The 18,235-nt window shown below is 43.5% G+C and overlaps 1 long non-coding RNA gene across 1 annotated transcript in view; it reads right to left on the bottom strand.

The window, feature by feature from the left end:
* The window catches only part of LOC137083752 (uncharacterized), a 61,880-nt gene that overhangs the window by 33,687 nt on the left and 9,958 nt on the right, over positions 1–18,235 (bottom strand). The gene's annotated exons all lie outside the window — the stretch shown is intronic.

The raw sequence follows: 18,235 nt of genomic DNA, 5'->3' as shown, positions 1-18,235 counted from the left end.
GAACTATGGGAGTTTTGCTTACAGAAAAAAAAATACAAACATTTGATTTGATCAGTGATTGAAGCAAATTATATTACAAATAAATAAAAATCTACTTTGAAACAAGAACAAAATTACACACACACACACACACGCACACACACACGCACGCACGCACGCACACACACACACACACACACAAAATAAGAGACCACTTTTCATTGATAATATATGAAGTGTTCAGATGCAAAAGCCTCTAAAAGCCACTTTGGTCAAAAATGAGATAATGATACTGAGTGAATGATTGATGTGGAATGTCGTCCTGAGTTGCCCCTGGGGGTGATTGCTGGCTGCAAGACTGAAATAGATTGGGCTACATTCACAAATGACGAACTCTTGGCATACTGTATGGAAATATAATCACTAAGTGAATTGCTCTTGGTGTGGATGGAGGTTATGCCTACCACCTCACGGTAAAGTGTGTGTGGCGGCAGGTCAGGCTGGTGGTGTGCTGCACATAATTGCAGGCATACCAAGTCAACTTGCTATAGGGGCCAGGGGTAAGGATTGTTGCCCGAGGTGGTTGCTGATCTTCTAATCTAATGACTCAGGGGAGCTTCCCCTGTGATTCCATTTGGGGTTTAAAGTCCAGTGAATGAGAGTTTACGGAGTTATATTGTAATATGCATTAATTTTCCATTTCCAAATGATTAATTTCTCTCTTTTGTTGAGCTATTCCGGAGGGGCATTCCACCTCTTTGGATGGTGGCGTTACTGAAGGTTGTAGCCTGCCCTTCTCAGTACTTTCCAGTCAACTATCAACTGAAGTGAGTAAAGTGTGCATGCTCCCTTTGTTTGACTGCTCCCTATGATCCTCTTAGGCCACAAAATGTTCTTTCTTGGAGCACTGGCTTTAGGAAACAGACCCACTGTGCAGCTTTCTGCACAAGTCCCATAGGATGTGCTTAGGTCTTGATACACTATTGGCTCTGGCTAGTTATGTACTTGGACAATCTAGTGTGCAGGTATTTCCTCAGCATGGCATTGTGGCTAATGTGTTCCCCAAAGCCTAAAGACCAAGATGCAGTGTCTCATTCCCTTTCCCATGTATGGGTTGCATAAGCATGCTAAGTAAAAAAAAAAATTACTTTACAAAAACAGTCTGTTATGTTGCAAACTGGTATTTGTATCTTATTATTTTAATTTATGACAATCATTCAGGGATGTAACAGAAGAAATGCTATAAAGGAAATAACATCAGTCAAATACTGGAACACCATTCTGCTATTCGTGTCTCATGTATGTGTATAAATAAAAAAATGCATCACAACCCTGTTATCTTTTTTAAACAGCATTAAAACAGTATTCTATGAATCTATAAAACTTTTTTTTAATAATCACATCATCATTCTTTCAAGAAACACAATCACATTGATGAACAGATTTCATTTAGGCTTTTATTTACATATAAACATTAATCAACACACAAAACTCATAAAATATGGCAAGCACGTTTGAGCTTCCAGGTACCAAATTTGCTGTGCTTAATGTATGTACGATAATAAATGGCAGTACATTTTGGAACATTTCACAATGCAATGAAAAAAGCTGTATTTTTACAGACTAGTAAGTACTACAGAGTGTGTTAAAATCTGTTTAATAGCTGTCCACAATAACATTTAAATGTAAATATTTTTATTTGGTAAAATGATACATGGAAACAAAATTTTCATTGTAATACTAAATAATTTATAAAAATTTGTCAGAGCCATTACAGTCTCAGTAAATATTAAAAATAAAGTTAAATACAGCGATTAATTTCACAGGGTTATATTGTCATCTGGTTTCCATTCAGAACATTTTGTTTATTCATCTCATTTTGTTTATTCAACTTGAATCATGCACAATGCCAAATATATATTACATCTATATGTGTGGCCATGCTATGAAGCGAGATAATTAACTCGGCAAGCTAAATGCAAGCTTTATCAATGTTTTTGTGTAGTTCAGGACAGATGTAAAATATTTTTTTGAACTTAATGATTATTCTATTTATTATATGATTACAATGGAATGATTATTGTGTTGTAGTAACCTAAAGGGTAATGATTCATATACGATGAACTACGGAATACAAGAGGAACTCATCAGCAACCCCTGCAAGAGAAGAACTTTTTTTATTATAAAAAACACACTATTAAAAACACTTATTGTGCATATTTTGTATGGCCTTACCATGAATGCCATTACCTCATGAAATATCGGAATAATACGCGGAATATCTGCAGTTCAATTCAGCTACAAGATAAAAAATAAGTACAAGATAAAAAATAAGTACTTTACCATCTGATCATCTTCTAGCATAATAAAGCATAGGTTACAGTATAGCGTAATGTCTTTCTTCCCGACGCTACACAATGATGGCCTGATATGTGCTGTATTTCACATCTCATTTCAACACACTCAGAATGCTTAAAACATTAAAATCTGCATTTAGTTCTGGTTGCTTTCCCTTTTTAACATACTGAAATTGTAACATCACATCTTACAACTGAATAAAGAATATCAATTCAGTTTCAGTCATTTGAAAGAAAACATCTGCAAAATGAACAAATGTGCAAAAGGACTCTGCAGTGCAACTGAGACAGATTTTTGTTTGAAACTGGTCAGTAGAGTAGATGACATATTACATTCCTTCCAAACCCCCCACCCCCACCACCACCACCACCCACCCACACACACACATTTATCACATCAAAATCTACTGGAATCTCTCTTCACTTTCCAATAAGCCATTATTAATATGATTTGAAATATGCTGAATTTCAGCATTTCAGCTTTATTAAACCCTTCAGAACTACAGTTGTGGACTTACTTTGGCTGTTGATTGTGCTCCTTTGTTTTTTGAAATAAAGAATCAGACAGATGATCAGCGATATGAGGACACACAGAGACACTATTGTGGCCATCACTACTGTGGTCAGATTAGCTGTTACTTCTCCAGGACTGTCAGCTGGGGTTGTAGCAGCTATGATCACTAGAGAAAAGATAAACTTAAATCAACATAAGTCAGTTTGGGTTATTTTTATCACACAACTTTACTGTATAGGCATTGTCTTTCCTGTGGCGAACAATATTGTGGAAAGTAATGTTAACCCACATTTTCAGTTGGTATAAAAACTTTAACCTTCAAAAAGCTTAACACATTAACATACTGTATTACCAAACAGATAATCACATGCTATAATCAACAGAACCTGACTTAATTTTAATATAAACCTTTACCCAAGCATATTTAATCATATTTATGAACATGAAAAAAAAAATGTTTTTATTATTTGTTTTTTTTTTAAACCCATTATCACAATTCCAAGGAAGTTATGAGGTTTAGTCGCAAGCTTTTTTTAATACTTTTCATTGGTTAGATATTTTCAAAACCCCCAAATAAACATACAGGGTATACAATAATGAGGATTTATGAAGATAAATTATGAAACAAAGGAGATACGAGGTTTCCACCCGACACATTTTAACTTCAAATCTTTAAATGTGAATGTGTGGCAGAGCAACAGTCTGCATTGAACTATTGGTTTAGAAATATTGCATTTAAACACACCTTTTATCCCTAGTTTGACTTCATAGCAGGTTTTTTCACTCACTCGGCACTGATACCATGATCCATCAGTGTTCACAGTATCCCTTATAAACAGAGATCCGTTTAGTATTCTCGCTCTCTCATACAGAGGCCTCGGTTCTCTCTCTGTGCTGTCTGAGGCCTTGTGTGGAGGACGGTATTGGTCTATTTCTATTGGTTCGTGACCTGCTATGATTTTCCAAGTGACTTGTCCAGCTTTTAGCTGTAGAGGATGTTCAGAGCATGGCAGCAACACGGAAGAGTCTGGAGTCGCATGGACAGAATTCAATGTTTTACACTCTGAAACCAGATAAGCATATTTATTACAATAGTTTTCAAGACGATCATTTGCTTATTTCAGAAATTGTCATTCTCACCTCTGACCCTCAGGTTAAAAAGAGTTGCATTAAGGCAGTCTGAATCTTTGTAGACTTGACATTCATAATGGCCATCATCAGATAACCTGATGTCTTTCAGATCAAGTGTAACATTTCCAGCATCATTTCTCACAGACCATCTCTGATGTTCTGATGTTGGAGAAGTGTCTGAATACTTTAGGATGTCTGTATCCGGGTCAGTTCTGCGTAGTTTTACTGTCAGAGCCTCCAGAGGGTGTGTTGTGGTTAGACAAGAAATAGACATATTGTCACCCTGAACATAGTTTATGTTTAACTGATGGACCGGCTTGCAGGGTCTCTGTGTCGCCACTGAAAGGAAATAAAGAGCAAAATAAAAGAGATGAGACATGGAAACCACAGCGCACAAAATAATATATAGCATTAATGTTGACCAAGTGGTTCTACCTCTAAATGTATTAATACATTGTATAAAATGAAAACCAAAAAATTCAGAACCCAGTGAACTGCTGTCAGTATTTCCTGAAACTATCCTTTTGAAAGTGTACAAAAAATATAGAATTCTTAAATAGACTTTGGAAACACTTACAATAAGGTCCCATTTGTTATTTAATGCATTAACATCATCAAACAATGAGCAATATTTAGCACTTTAGTTTAAGGTGTCATTGTTACAGTGTAATTATATATTTAAGTACTGAGTAATATGAATTAACTACATGTAATTACTTAACACGTTTAGTGTAGGATCAGGGTTTGGTTGAGGATTATGTACATGTAATTATGCATAATTTACTGTTATTACTATTACATGTAACATTAAGTAACTATTAATGTTTAAAGCACATATTAATGGACACTGTAAAATAAAGTGTTACCAATATTTGTTACAGGTTTTATTCAACTATTTTAATGTTAGTTAAAAAAGTACAACTGCTTATTGTTAGTTCATGTTAGCTCAGGTCTAATAAATTATATTTAATATACAGAACAACTTATTTTTAGAATGTTAGTAAATGTTGAAATTCATTACAATAAGGTTGTATTAGTTAACATTAGTTACTGCATTAGTTAACATAAACTAACCATTAACAACATCTCTATATCAATAATCTTAAGTCACACATATATTAATGCATCTATTCATGTTACCAATTAATTAACATTAATTAATAAACCATAAACAGTACCTGTAGCCTTAATGCTTCTGTGAGATAATCTTACTGTACATATTTACATTAGTTTACGTAGCAGTTGACACACACTATGGCTGAACATTTCTAACTCACCATCTCACTCTCACTCAGGTAAAAATGCTGAAAATGTACATTTTCTATAAATATATTGCCTGGAGTAATGCAATCTTTCACAAAGTTTATTAAAACTGTCCATCATGATTTTAAAATTGAACGTCCAATTTGTAAAACATGAAATGACAACATGCAAATTATTATTACTGCAGTATTTGTCTATAAAGCTGCTTTTAAACAATGTCCACTGTGAAAAGTGCCAGTTAAATACAATGCACTTGACTTTATATTGATCATTTCTTGTATGCCCCATTTACACACACAAAGTACACTGTCTTCATAGTACAATATCTCCTGTTTGTTTGTTGGTTAAAGTATTTTTGATTTCATATAATGAGACTTACCATTGCATTCTAATAAAGCTGCTATTAGAACAAATAGAAGTTGAACATATGAAGGCTGAAAACTCCTCATCATATACAGATGCTCACTGCAGGACAGCTGAACTGTACATGAGAAAAGACCACATCCCTTCACTTTCACTGAGTCGTTTTCAGTTGCTCTGAATCTTATGCGGAAGTAAATAAGATCGAATCCAGTGCTCATTCTGAGGCCTTACTTCCTGCTTCGCTACTGTTCGGACACTCTTGCTTCCTGCTTCACGCTTTTATCTATCGCTTCTATATTTTACCTCATAATTTCAACTTCAGCAAATCAACACAGTGCTCAAACAAACTGGTGACTGGATTACTACAAAAAAGCGGAATATTTCATCTGACTAGCCTCCCACTGCCATCAGTTTACACAGCTGCCTACTTTCAAAAGGATAAGAAAATGCCTCTTATAGTTCAAGAAGCTTCTTGCTGCAGAAACTGCCATAGACTTACAAAGAATTGCAGTTCTTGAAACAAAGTTATTTGAGGAGCCACCAAACCAGACAAATTACGCAGCAGAGCTTCATCATGAATGCCCTCTGCAGCACACCAGTCATGCGCGGGTCAATGTATAAACAAACCGCACCCGACCAGCGTTTTCAGATAACCCGCCCGCAATTCGGACCACAAAAAAGAAAATATTGTACCGTTTCCCGACCCGCATTTTCAAAAAGTATTAAATGCTCCCTGACATAATATCCATTAATCCAGCCTGCGAAGGAGAAATTTCAGGCCCTGATGTGCGCTTAGAGGTGCGGAGGCGAGAGAGCAGGCAGTTCTTGAGGCGGGCCATCATTGTCCATTTCAGTTGTCTAGATGAATATTATTGATGAACGTGATGTTTATGTTTCGACCCTGCTTAGTGAATTCATCAGCAGGTCAACTGAGAGAGAGCCCACTATTGGAAAAATGTGAAAGCCCTTAGGACCGCAAAGTCGCAAACGTCCCCGGTTACGACTGTAACCTTAGTTCCCTGAGAACAGGGAACGAGACGCTGCGTCAGCTGACACTACGGGGGAACGCCTCCAGCGTGACCGGTGTCTGAACTACTATCAAATCATGGCAATACTACTGACCGGCGACAGCCTATGATGTCATCAAGGTGCGACCAGGAAGTATATAAGGGCGCCTTGCAAACATGACACTAGCTTCTTCGTCTGAAGGGACTGTTTGGCAGGCAGGCCTTGAAGCATGGCAAACTGACGCAACGTCTCGTTCCCTGTTCTCAGGGAACTAAGGTTACAGTCGTAACCGGGAACGTTCCCTTTCGAAAGGGAACTCGAACTGCGTCAGCTGACGCTATGGGGAACGATAAACCCACGCCGCCATCCTGAGGGGAGTGCATGCCCCTTACTAGCAGTGACCACTGCCTGGACAAGAGTTTGAAAAGGAAAGTCTGAACCACTCACCCCTCTGGTCACACTAGGCTGTCAGTGACAGCATTCCCTATGGTCATAGCCCAAGCTATATGCCTAAGAGAGGACCTTATTAAGTTTTTATCAGAGGTCTCTTACCCTCGGCTGCTCAAAGGCCTGGGACCAACTACTTCAACAGAAGGGGTCCCTTTAAGGGAATGTGGCAAGGGGGCCCAAGGGCGCCGCAGCCGGTCACTATTCGGGAAAACCTTCACAGAATGCCACCAGGGAGGCCTGACCTAGCATCACTTATGTGGCCAACCCTGTCTGTTTAGAAACAGAGCCTCCAGACTTTGCTTACTCATGAGCATCCAGACTGAGGGACAGCAAACTGGCAGTGTCCTCCTCAAACCGGAACTCGGAGACGGGAATCCTGGAGAGCAGTACTCAGCATAGTGCTTCTTACCCTTGCCAGCGAGGGGAGTCTCTTCTGCTCGATCCTAGAATCTACTGAACACATATATTACAGGGGTGCTCAGGAGGCCAGACAGGCCTATGGGCTGATCTAACCATGGTCTGATCAGGCTCAGGCGGCCGTAAGCTCGCAGACGACCCTCAGTGAGGGGAGCTCTTAAGCCTGCCTGGTAGGTAAACCATGCTGTAGGCTGGCCGGTCCCTGTCCTGAAGGAAATGGAAATGGCATCTCGTCGTGCTAGGGCATGAGCCCACCCTCAGGTATTGCCGGCTAAGGCCGGGACCCGACAGCGGGCAACCACTAGCTGTCAGCATAAAACCAGTTATGTGTTCCCGTTCAAGGGACTCGTTCCCCCCCAGGGAGGCCTGAAGGAGCCTTTACCTGGCACCGTTGAGGCTAGCTGTTAAAGGCCACAGGGAGGTGGCTTTACTGGTCCCCTTAGGGAGGCCCATGAGGCCATCAACACCAGAAGCCACCCATGCTAGCTGCTCGAGTGTCCAAACAGTGGAGTTCGCCCTCAGGAAGGCCTGGCGAGGCCTACTACCTGGCCGTAAGGCCTGCTAATGACTAGCTTGTCACCGAGACCGGATCCGGGAATTCCTTCCCAGGGAGGCCCAGAGGAGCCTACCACCTGACAGCATATTACACTGGCTAACCGAGCGTCCGAACTTGGGGGCTCACCCTCAGGACGGCCTGGAGAGGCCGCTACCTGCTAGCCAGACGTGCAAACTGTCGGAAGTTACTGTTTTTTGTTCCCAGAGCTCGCCTCGTCGAGTGTTTAGGGTGGCCTGGAGAGGCCTATTGCCAAATGGCAGCTCCCTGTTAGAGGCCTGGTGACAGACGGTGCTTATCAAATGGCAAATCCCACCGGGAAACCCCGCAGGGCTGGGGAACGACATCAGGAAGGCCTGGTGAGGCCTGCCACCTGATAGCAGAACATGCTAGCTGCATTGGCTAGCAACCGTGCTCACTGTCATAGGAACTGGGAACCGGGGCTCACCCTCCATGAGGCCTAGGGAGGCCTAGTTCCTGTCACTCAATGGCCGAGGCCCTGGACCACCCCCTCAGGGGAAGTCAGATGAGGCCTGCTGTAACCCAGCAAGCCCTCAGGGAGGTCTGGTGCGGCCTGCTACCTGCCATCTGGTGACTGCCATCAGCCGGCCCTCAGGGAGGCCTAGGGAGGCCTACTACCTGGGTTTGTGGCCATGCCAGCGACGAATGCTCGCTGGCAGGTTGGATGAATGCTGGCCGTTTCAAGTCGGGCTGACAGTGGCTTGTCTGCTGGCTGACGAAGAACTGGACATCCAGCAACCACCTGGGGACTCATCCCCAGGGAGGCCATAAGGGGCCTGATTTGACGAGGTTTCTGCTGCAGCCGACATCGTTGGGGAGAACCCTCCCCGGCTCACATGGGCCACAATGTCGGAACTCACTTGCAGGGAGGCCTACTGAGGCCTAACTCCTGTCCTGGAGTTAACTGCCCGGACTGCCTCGGCTGGCATCTCCCTGCCAACCGGCCTTCTACAGTCGGTACGTCCCAGCAGCCCGTAAGGCCCTCTGTGCAACGGCACAGTCTCCCAGGCAGCGCCTACCAGCGTGGACCTAAAACACAATGCCAACAGCAGTGCACTCAGCATAAAATGCCTTGAACCCTCTAAAGCGAGGGGAGTACAACTTACGTCACCTGCCTCCAGGGCGGACGTCTGGTCGTCCACGCAAGGGCATCAGCCGTGGCAGTGTTTCGGCTCCAGGGGAGCATCCTACCAACCCATGCTAAGCCGATGGTTGCGAAGTACAGCTCGACCCGAGCCCTAAAGGTGGAGCAGAAGACACAGAGCAAGAAGTGAAGTATTTAACACACACTACCAACCGGCCGTCCCTCCCAGAACAAGGCCAGGGGCCGCCCAGAAGTGGCGGCCACAATAAGCTCTGGGGGTGGGGTTAGCAAAGCTAGTCTAACTGCGCACAAGCGAAGAGACACCTACCCCTCCCCACGACCACTGGCAAAGTCGCAATCCATTCTGCTACACACCATTCTGCATTATAACAGCGCCCAAACGCAGAAAAAGGGGGGTGGGCATTGGCCGGACGACCCTGAACTGAGGGGAGGCCGGGTAGGGATATAAGCTCCTGCAAATCTACTGACAGGAGCCCGGGGCAACTGCCAGGGCGATATGCCACCGCGAGACACCACCGCCATCCCATCAACAGCCTAGGCCAACTTGATGCACTAGCATCGGTCTGATAGAACCCCATAAACAAAGGCCCTAAAAAGGGCTGGGACAGACCTTACTGCAGTTCATGCGTCAGCCTGACCTCACATATTCATCTAGACATTTCACTAGCAGAGGTGCCAACGCTACCCAGAGGTGGCTACGGCTAAAAAGTTTGCTAGGAGAACGCACGTCAGTTTACATCGCCGCTCCATGCCCGCGGGCATGCGCGGTGGCCTCAACTGCTCATATTTACACATATCCAGAAGAGAAGCTGCCTTCATAAACCACAGCGCTACGCTATTAAACGTACAGCCTACATAAACACTCTGTGTTTATCACAAGCATCGTTCTAGCCACCCCACCGGGGAACTACAGGTTCTTTTCTTTATCCACATCCATCATCCCACAAAACCCCTCAGGGAGGCATAGAGTCCAAACATACGGGAAAGAAAGAATGTTTGCCCTATAAAGGGGACTCACCCGCTCTCCTCCGGTGCCTCACCGCTTTCATGTAACATGCATGCTTCGGCACACCAAACCTGAGGGTGGCGCTTCTCACATACCTGCCAGGCGGGACCTAGAGTATCATCGCTTTATGGCCCCACCACAGGCTGATTGCAAGAAGTACCTGGGAAGATGCTGAAGAAGAGGAGAAAAAGTCAGTTGTAATTCTTAACCCATATTTTCATCCATATCACCAACCGCTTTGTGATAAACCTTCCCTCTTCTCTGGGAGTCCGCCTCTTTACGCCCCGCCCTCAACCACGGGGCGCACGAGAGGCACGCCTCCCGCCTGCCTGGGACCGGGATCTGAGCGGCGTGCGGGTCCTCAGACACCACCGCACACGCTTTCTCGATGCTGGCCCTCGGGCCCTGCTAACGCTTGAGTGGCGCATGTCCGCCGCCCTGCATCAGGGTTTTTTGTTTATTTTATTTTATTTTACTCCCTGAATGAGATCCCTCAGCAGACCTTCCCAGTATACTTGTAGCACCGACATTGTGTATAAAGTAGCACCGGGCTAACCCGCTGCCGTGTATGCCCTGCCATCTAAGAAATGTATCGTTAAAAAAGCTTAGATGGCAGGGTTGGAGCTTTCAGTGTTCAAACTGGACATGGGTTCTTCCATGCCCTCCCAAACTCAGTAAGGAGATGGAAAGCTCAACTGAGCCGATGATTTTATGGCAGGGAGAAATCGATCGTAAGTCTAATATGAGTGATCTCTCCTCTAACGCGCCCACATGGCAGCCGCAGCCCTTGCAGAGCGTACATAACATTCATCGGCTCCGCATACACGTTCAGGATGGCTGCTAACTAGTTTACCTTCTTCCCAGCCATCCCTAAGAGCATTTCTCATAGATCTCGTCAGCCGCCAGATCGCCAGAGGGAACGCCCTCTTGAGACGATCGGCAAGCCCCATCCAAGGAAACATGACGTGCGTCCACGCTCAGCCTCTGCGTGAGTGGGACTATGTCACTTAGTCTCAGATGCAACCATCCTCTTCCCTCAGGAAGAGAGTTAGACGAGAGCGGAGCGATCTCATACTGTGTTTAACAAACGCTCCCGTTGCACACAAACAAACAACTCCATAAGAGCTTGCCTGTGCAGGCTTTTAATCCCAGGAAGAAATCAAATTAATTCGGATTACCTTGACTTGAAGCATTCAGACAAAAACAGTCCCTGAAGACGAAAAGCTAGTGTCATCCCTGCGTCCCAATTCGCATACTATCCATCCTAAATAGTACTCGAAAATAGAATTAGTATGTCCCAAATCGTAGTATGTTGAAAAGAGTATTCCAAAGATTCCCGGATGGTTTACTATTTCCGGTCCGAATTCACAGTGTGGATCGATGGGCACTATAACGGCTGATATTGCCCACAACCCATTGCGAGTTGGACGAGGATTCGATTAGAACTACAAACGCGGATAAAACGTGTTAAAAAACTACAAACGACGGATGTGCGAGTTCGACGGTTAAGTAGAGAAGTTTAGATAAAGCGGTTTGGGTAACTGTTACGTCCTTGGACGTAATTTTTCAATAGGTGCTTTGAAAATGTTTTTATTCAGTTGTGAATATACCTGTGTGGTGAGATATTGTAATGCCTTGTGGCCGTGTCTCTCTCTCTCTCTCCTTTCTCGCTCCTCACCGGCAGGATGACGTACACCTGGAGCACGTTATGCCAGCGTGTTTATCGGCTGAGAGTGGAGCTTATAAGGCCATTTGGAGGTGTGCTGCGGTGGAACACACTTCTCTCCTGGTCCAGACTGAAAATGGTGTAATTGTGGGTTAAGAGGTTGAGATTCTCCTGTGTTAAGTTAGCAAGTGGCTAAGTGTACGGTGGTGATCAAGAGTTTTATCTTTTTCGTCTCAATTATTTTTGTTTCCTGTTAAAGATTGTTGTAAACCTAAAAGGGAAGCGTAGGGGGAGAGTGCCTTTTTTTGTTGACTACCATTTCATCCCTGTTTTTGGTACAGTTAAGGAGGTAAGGGAAGTTATGTTGTTTATTTTCCCCTTTTCTTTTGAGTATTTAGGTAAGTTAGCTGCCCCAAAAATTAGTTAGTGATCGTTTTATTTGTTATTTTAGGTCTTGCTCTCCCCTGAGCCAGTGCTCCCAAAGATTTCTCTGTTAATTTCTGTTTCTTTTGTTGTAAATAAATTCCTACTTTTTCTGCAATTTAGCAGACTCGAGTTGTGAATTCCTTCACTCTGGGACAGGAGACTGAAGTGTTACCCTTTAATTTTATTATTAATAATTAATTTTCTTTGTTACTTCCCCTGACCAACCCCTAGAAAAGAGGGGGTCGTAACAAGTGGGGGCTCGTCCGTTCGTTTTTAGAAACGACTACGTTGATTTGGTGAGTACAATTTCTCTTTTCTCTCTTAAAAACGTGTTCTCTCTGTCTTTGCTTTAGGTGAAGGGGAGAGTCTCTGTGGTAGTAAAAATGGAGTTTGATTTATTGGCATTCACGCTATCACCTACCACAGAGGTCTTCCAAAAGTGTAGGAAGAAGGATCTGATTTCGATTGCAGATTTATTTAATATAGATGTCCCGAAAGAAGAAAGAAAGCAGATAATTAAGGATTTACTGTTTGAGCAGCTCGTCTACAATGGTATCTTACCAGAGGTTGAAGAACAACCTGCAGTTATGAAAAAGACAATGACTGAGGAGGTTGTTTCTGGTTTTGATACCATTGAAAGTACTAACTTTGATCCGGCCTTAGCCATCCGTCTTAAAGAATTAGATCTTGACATAAAGCAGCAGGAAAATGAAAATTTACGTTTAAAGCTCAGAGTAGTAGAGGCGGAAAGTGATAGAGATGTTAAAATTCACACGTTGAAGTTAAAATCTGAGGAGGTGAGACGACAACCTATTCCTCCTCCACGCTCTAGACCTCCCTCTGCTTCTGTTTCTTCTCCTACGTCTACTCCTGCTACGCCGGCTACCTCAAATAGGGAAGGAGATGCTCAAGGGTTTGATGTTAGTAAATACATCAAACTTGTGCCTCCCTTCCGAGAGTCAGAGGTTGACGCATACTTTGTTGCTTTCGAACGCATCGCAGGTAAGCTTAAATGGCCGACTGATTTGTGGGCACTGTTACTACAGTGTAGTTTAACAGGTAAAGCTCAAGAAATCTGTGCGTCATTGCCCATTGAACAGTCCCTAGATTATGACATGGTCAAAGCCGCTGTTCTGCGCGCATACGAGCTTGTCCCGGAAGCGTATCGCCAAAAGTTCAGAGGACATGCAAAGTCAGAGAGACAGACTTATGTAGAGTTTTCCAGAGACAAAAGAGTATTGTTTGAGAAGTGGTGTCTCTCCAGTAAGGTTACTACTTTTGAGCAGGTGCAAGAGTTAATCTTACTGGAGGATTTTAAAAGTTGTCTTCCAGAGGGTATTGTTGTTCACCTAAATGAGCATAAAGTAACGGCGTTGTCAGATGCTGCTGTAGTGGCGGACTAATTTGTTTTGACGCACCGAAATGTTTTTCCATTTCACCGTTTCGTCAAACATGCCGCCTGCTAGTAGAAATACGGCGCAAGGTTTTTCACGTGTGCCTTTGCACACGTTGAAAAGTAATGGTAATCGAGATAGGAAACCTGTCTCTTCCATGGGAAGAGATGGACGTTCCTGTTTTTACTGTCTTGATCAAGGACATCTGATTGCGGAGTGTCAGGCCTGGAAAAAGAAAAATGCTGAAGCCAAAAGTAAAAAAACTGCTTTGGTGCACGCAATGGCTATGGATAAGAATGAGTCTATGCAACCGTTTCTCTTTCCTGGCTTAGTTTCCTTGTCTGACACTGCACATCAGCCTGTCGTGATCTTGCGAGATACCGGCTTGGCGCAATCCTTCATTTTAAAAGAGGTACTACCCTTCTCACAAAATTCATACACGGGCACAAATGTTTTAATTCGTGGTATTGAGATGGGGTGTGATAGTGTTCCTCTCTATCGGGTACACTTAAATTCTGATCTTGTGAATGGATTAGTTAATCTGGGAGTGCGTGAACAGTTACCATTTGATGGCGTAGGTCTCGTGTTAGGAAATGATTTAGCAGGTGGTCAAGTTTTCCCAAGACCGGTCGTGACAAATAAGGGTGAAACTGATGAAACTTGTACTATTTCCCAAGAGTTCTCATCTACCTTTCCTGTGTGTGCAGTCACTCGAGCACAGTCCAAAAAGTTTGAAGATGTTGTAAGTCTTACTGACTCGTTCTTCCAAATCTCCTCTGAACCTCTCCAATGTGACTTAACAATAAAGCCTGAGCTTAGGGAGCGGATGGAGGTAAACAGCCCCCATGAGACTCTTAGTGTTGATAGAGATCATTTAGTTGCTGCACAAAAGACAGACCTATCCCTTGTTCCTTGTGTTGAGGCAGCCCTCAGCGGTAAAAATGGTCCTGATAGGAGAATTGGCTATTACTATGATAGTGGAGTATTAATGAGGAAATGGAAGCCAGAGGATGATGATTCTGATTGCCGTGAAGTTCATCAAATAGTTCTCCCTGCTGATTATCGCCCACAGGTTCTGAAGCTTGCCCACGAAAATCTACTTGCTGGACATTTAGGGGTCAATAAAACTTTTCACCGGGTAACCAAATATTTCTTCTGGCCCGGTTGCAAGTCTTCAGTAGCAGAGTTTTGCCGAACTTGCCCTATATGTCAAAGGTCTGGCAAGCCTAATCAGAAAATCCCTGTTGCTCCTCTACATCCCGTGCCAGTTATGGCTGAACCATTTGAGCGGTTGGTATTAGACTGTGTAGGCCCCCTTCCCAAAACCAAAAGTGGTTACCAGTATGTACTGACTATAATGTGCACCGCAACTAGGTTCCCTGAGGCAGTTCCCCACGCACAATTAAGTCCCCAGCTGTAATCAAAGCTCTTGTAAAGTTTTGCACCACCTTTGGATTGCCCAAAGAAATCCAAACAGACCAAGGGTCGAACTTTACTTTGAAGAAGTTCACACAAACATTGGGTGCATTGGGCGTGTCACACCGGATGTCATCTGCATACCATCCTGAATCACAAGGTGCCCTGGAACGCTATCATCAGACCCTAAAAGCAATGATACGTGCATACTGTGTTGAAACTGGAAGAGACTGGGATGAGGGACTTCCTTTTCTTCTGTTTGCCACCCGTGAGTCTGTGCAGGAATCAACTGGGTTTAGTCCTGCTGACCTTGTGTTTGGCCACACGATTCGCGGGCCCTTGAAGATGCTAAAGGTGAACAGCTATTGTCTGTGAGTAATTCACCTAAACCAGTGGCAGAATATGTCAGTTCTTTTAGGAAGCGTTTGCATGCTGCCTGGAACATTGCCCAAAAGCATTTGGGTGCTACTCAAGTAAAAATGAAGTCCCGCTTTGATAAGAAGAGTGTTGACCGTGAGTTCCGACCTGGTGATCAGGTTCTGGTCCTTCTGCCAATTCCGGGCTCTGTGTTTGCTGCAAAGTTCTTCGGGCCATATACAGTTATACAAAAACTGAGTGACACTAACTACGTGATTGCCACTCCTGACAGACAGAGACGCAAACGTGTCTGTCATGTTAATATGTTGAAACGTTATTTAAAACGTCAAGAGACAACCTCTTCCACTACTGCAAGGGTTGCCCCCGCAGCTACTGTCTCTAGTGCCAGCTATTGTCTTGCTGAGGATGGCTTGGTAGACAAGGTCCCTGCAAGCTCCGGTGGAAAGCTTAAAAATTCAATGATTCTGAAGGACTTGCCTAACAGTCTTGCCTACCTAACAGGCTGCCAACGACAAGAACTTCTTCAGCTGATATACAAGTACCCTACCCTATTTGCAGATGTGCCTGGCAGAACTTCAGTGTTAACCCATGATATTGATGTAAGTGACTCTCTGCCAATCAAACAACATGCCTATAGAGTTAATCCAAAAAAACGGGCTATAATGAAAGAGGAGGTTGAGTACATGGTACATCACAATATTGCCATACCCAGTCATTGCCCGTGGAGCTCCCCCTGTATACTTGTGCCCAAACCTGATTCATCTTTTCGATTCTGTACAGACTACCGTAAGGTGAACAAACTCACTAAAGCTGACTCTTTTCCGTTACCACGAATGGAGGATTGTGTGGACCGGGTGGGCTCTGCTAACTTTGTCTCAAAATTAGATCTCCTTAAGGGCTACTGGCAGGTCCCCCTCACTCCTCGTGCCTCTGAAATTTCTGCATTTGTGACGCTAGATCATTTTATGCAATACCAGGTTCTAGCTTTTGGGATGCGGAATGCTCCTGCTACATTCCAACGCCTGATGCAGAAAGTCCTGGCAGGAGTCAGAAATTGCGAAGTCTACATTGATGATGTGGTTGTCTATTCAAATTCCTGGGAAGAGCATGTGAAAACACTGGAAAATGTGTTCAGGAAGTTGGCTACAGCCTCGCTAACTTTGAATGCTGCCAAATGTGAGTTCGGTAAAGCTGTAGTCACTTATTTGGGAAAACAAGTGGGACAGGGATGTGTGAGACCTGTTGAGGCCAAAGTGGAGGCGATCCTACAGCTCCCTACCCCCAGCAATAAACGAGAGCTACGGCGGTTTCTTGGAATGACAGGCTACTACCGCGGTTTCTGCAGAAACTTTACCGCTGTAGTATCCCTGCACACTGATCTTTTAAGTAGTAAGCTAATGTTCGTCTGGGACAGCGACTGTTCGCTAGCTTTTGAGGCAGCAAAGGACCTGTTGTTTAACGCTCCTGTGCTCGCTGCCCCTAACTTTGAAAAAACATTCAAACTGCAAGTGGATGCCAGTGCCACGGGGGCAGGCGCTGTATTATTACAAGAAGATGAACATGGTGTTGACCATCCCGTCTCCTATTTTTCAAAGAAGTTCACGTCTTACCAGAAGTGCTATAGTACTGTTGAGAAGGAAGCTCTTGCTCTCTTACTTGCACTTCAACACTTCGATGTTTATGTAGGAGGTCATGCAGCTCCTCTTCTGGTGTACACCGATCACAACCCCTTAACTTTTCTGGCCCAGATGTCAAATTCTAATCAACGATTAATGCAGTGGGCTTTAATTATACAAGAGTATAATCTTGATATTCATCATCTAAGAGGGTCTGAAAATGTGATTGCTGATGCTTTGTCCAGGGCAAATAAGATTGAAACCTAAACAGAGGTGTGTTAATTTTTCTTTTTTTTTGTCCTCCTTTTTTGCATTGGAGTTAAATTCAAAAGAATACAAAAAAAAAAAAAACACTTAGTGGTGGGGGTGTTACGTCCTTGGACGTAATTTTTCAATAGGTGCTTTGAAATTGTTTTTATTCAGTTGTGAATATACCTGTGTGGTGAGATATTGTAATGCCTTGTGACCGTGTCTCTCTCTCTCTCTCTCTCTCTCTCTCTCTCTCTCTCTCTCTCGGCTCCTCACCGGCAGGATGACGTACACCTGGAGCTTGTTATGCCAGCGTGTTTATCGGCTGAGAGTGGAGCTTATAAGGCCATTTGGAGGTGTGCTGCGGTGGAACACACTTCTCTTCTGGTCCAGACTGAAAATGGTGTAATTGTGGGTTAAGAGGTTGAGATTCTCCTGTGTTAAGTTAGCAAGTGGCTAAGTGTACGGTGGTGATCAAGAGTTTTATCTTTTTCGTCTCAATTATTTTTGTTTCCTGTTAAAGATTGTTGTAAACCTAAAAGGGAAGCATAGGGGGAGAGTGCCTTTTTTTTGTTGACTACCATTTCATCCCTGTTTTTGGTACAGTTAAGGAGGTAAGGGAAGTTTTATGTTGTTTATTTTCCCCTTTTCTTTTGAGTATTTAGGTAAGTTAGCTGCCCCAAAAAGTTAGTGATCGTTTTGTTTGTTATTTTAGGCCTTGCTCTCCCCTGAGCCAGTGCTCCCAAAGATTTCTCTGTTAATTTCTGTTTCTTTTGTTGTAAATAAATTCCTACTTTTTCTGCAATTTAGCAGACTCGAGTTGTGAATTCCTTCACTCTGGGACAGGAGACTGAAGTGTTACCCTTTAATTTTATTATTAATAATTAATTTTCTTTGTTACTTCCCATGACCAACCCCTAGAA

This window comes from Pseudorasbora parva, chromosome 7 (genome assembly GCF_024679245.1).
Source record: "Pseudorasbora parva isolate DD20220531a chromosome 7, ASM2467924v1, whole genome shotgun sequence".
Lineage (NCBI taxonomy): Eukaryota > Metazoa > Chordata > Actinopteri > Cypriniformes > Gobionidae > Pseudorasbora > Pseudorasbora parva.
This window is presented reverse-complemented; position numbering and strand designations above follow the sequence as displayed.